Here is a 3,097-nt window from a genome sequence, read left to right as displayed (position 1 = left end):
CCATTCGAATTAACAAGAAAATATGACTCCACAAATAGGAGAAAATTCAACCAAAAGACAAGTAACCAGAATTGACATAGATGATAGCATTAGTAGATAAATACATTAGAAATTAGTTTAACTATATTTCATAGGCTCAAGAAGCAAGAGGAAAGATTGACCATGTTAAGTAGAAACATGGAATATACATGTAAAAGGCTCAAATTAAAATTCTAGATAAGAAAGCTACAATGTTCAACATGAAGACTACACTAGGTAGGATTGGCTGCAGGTTAGAGGTTGCAAAAGAAAAGATTAGTGACTTTGAAGACAGAGTCTTATCTACAATGATATCCTGAAAAATAAGAAATTGGGGGAGAAATAGAGTGCATCAATCAGCTCTGAGACAACTCAAATGGGCCAAAATAACTGATTTGAAGAAATAATGACCCAAATTTTTCTCAGATTTTTTGCAAAATAAATCCAAAGATTTGTATCTCTACTAATACTAAAAACAAAGAAAACTAAATCAAAGCACATCATAATCATATTTCTCAAAACAAGTGACAAAAAAAATCTTAAAAGCAGCCAGAGATGAAAGCAACATTATATAAAGTGGTACAAACATAAAAATGACAGCAGACTTCTCAGTTAAAATAATGTAACCCAGATGTGAGAGGAATATGAAAAAAAAATCATTTTCCATTCAATGTTTATGTGATTTCGAGAAATACCAAGTAACTAAAACAGTCTTGAAAAAGAACAACAAAGAGACTAAGTCTGGCTCCTGCTCTCACAGAAGGAGAGACAGTTCCAGGGCAAGTGAGAGTCAGATGGCACCAAACAGTTCTGTGCCTCACTGAGAAAATAATTGCACGTGTGTAGAGGATATCCTAAGAAGAAGCCAAGAGGAAAATATCATCATATGCATTCTTTATGAAAACTTGCCAATAAAACCACAAGAAGCAGCAACTAGATGCTTCAGTCAATCAAATTCTCAGAGTTTTATAAGAAGTGCTTAGTGAGGCAGAGAATCATGTCTGCTAAAGAGAAAGGAAAATTTGAAGACATGGCAAAGGCAAGCAAGGCCCATTATGAAAGAAAAATTAAAACTTACATCTCTCCTAAAGGAGAAGCAAAAAAGAAGTTCGAGGATCCCAAATGCACCCAAGAAGTCTCCTTCAGCCTTTTTCTTGTTTTGTTCCGAGTATCACCCAAAAATCAAAAGAGAACAACCCAACCAATTCATTGGTGATGTTGCAAAGAAACTGGGAGAGACGTGGAATAACACTGCTGCAGATGACGAGCAGCCTTTAAAAAGGAGGCTGCTAAGTTGAACGGAGAAGTACAGAAAAGGTATTGCTGCAGAGCAAGCTAAAGAAAGTCTGATGCAGCAAAAAAGGGGAGTCATCAAGGCTGTATAAAGAAAAAAAAGAAGAAGGAAGAGAAAGACAAGGATGATGATGAGGAGGAAGATGAAGAAGATGATAATGATGAATAAGTTCTAGTTCAGTTTTTGTTTTGTTTTTATTTTTTTTGTTGTTTTGTTTTGTTTCGTTTTTGGTCTATAAAGCACTTAAAGGCCTGTACAATAGTTTTTCCTTTTAAAGGGAAAGTATAGAAATATAAGGCTGTGTGAAATATGCTTTTAACCTGTACGGTCTCTTTTGGTATAGTTAATACACTACCGAAAGCATCTTTAGATAGCCTTGTCACGGTGAAAATTTAAGTACCCACTAACTTTGTTTGGTACAGTATGGGGGTTGGAAATTGGCATGAAAATTTAAAGTAGGTTTTTATTGGTGAACAGCACAAATTAATTGTATATGGGTGGTAGTTTCCATTTTCAGTTGTCTCTGGAACAACTTATATGAAATAGTTGTTCTGTTGATTGAATCCTAATCTGTAATTGCAAAAAAAAAAAAAAAGTTACAGCTGCTTTATTGACATTCTGAATACTTCTAAGTAAAACAATTTTTTAATATAAAAAATCCCACAAAGATGGTGGACTCACACTTCATAATCTAAAATCAAACCACAAAGCCACTGTAATTAAAACGGAGTACTGGCATATGGAGTAATGAGACAGAACAGAGACTCCAGAAGTAAGCTGTCACATATATGCTAAAATAATTTCTAATAAGGTTGCCAAGACCACTCAATGTGAAAAGAATAGTAACATGGTGTTGTGAAAATTGACATCCATATGCAAAAGAATGAAGTCGGACCTCTACCTTCACATATAAAAATTAATTCAAAATATACCAAAAACCTAAATTTGAGAACTAAAACTATAAAACTATTGAAAGAAAAGTAGATAAAATCTTCATGACTTTGGATTTGGCAACAGTTTCTTCAACATGACATCAATAGCACAGGCAACTAAAGAAGTATACGTAAATTAGACTATTTTAATTTCTGTACATGAGGACACTGTCAAGGGAAAGAAAACACAACCCACAGAATGGGTTGCACAGATGGAAAAATCTAATTGAAACAGTAATAAGTCAAAGCTAATAATAAACCAAAACCAAAATACATAATGAATAAATACAGTTTAATTCACTGTACTAACAGAATAAAACAAAAACAAAATTAAAAACAATAATGCACAAGTAACAACAGAAACTTTGTAACCATAAATGGTGCAAAAATTTTTTGACAATAAATGACAATTTTTTATAATGAAAATAAAATTATAAAAGAAACAAAATGTGTCTACAATAGACTTTAAAAGCAAATCTTTAACAACTTTATTCATAATAGCCAAAACCTAAAAACATCTCAAATGCCCATCAGCAGGAAAATGGGTAGAAAAATTGTGGCGTATTCATATAATGGAATTCAACTCAAAAATATAAAAGGAATAAACTATTGATATATGCAATAGCTTATACCATATACATGGTCTCAACAACATTATATTTAGTGAGAGAAATGAAATATAATAGTGTATTATTACCATTATAAGAAATTCATGAAAAGGCAAAACAAAAAACCTTCATGATGGAAATTAGACCACAATTGCCTGGGGAAAACTAATATTCTAAATCTTGATTGAGGTATGGGTTATTTGAATATGTACACTTGTCAGCATTTATCAAAGTTTATACTTGAG

At 32.4% G+C, this 3,097-nt stretch overlaps 1 pseudogene; it reads left to right on the top strand.

The window, feature by feature from the left end:
- Positions 1-230: 230 nt before the first annotated feature.
- LOC122904839 lies at positions 231-1,480 on the top strand (annotated as a pseudogene).
- The last annotated feature ends 1,617 nt before the right edge of the window (positions 1,481-3,097 follow it).

This window comes from Neovison vison, chromosome 1 (assembly GCF_020171115.1).
Source record: "Neovison vison isolate M4711 chromosome 1, ASM_NN_V1, whole genome shotgun sequence".
In the NCBI taxonomy this organism is placed as follows: Eukaryota; Metazoa; Chordata; class Mammalia; order Carnivora; family Mustelidae; genus Neogale; species Neogale vison.
This window is presented reverse-complemented; position numbering and strand designations above follow the sequence as displayed.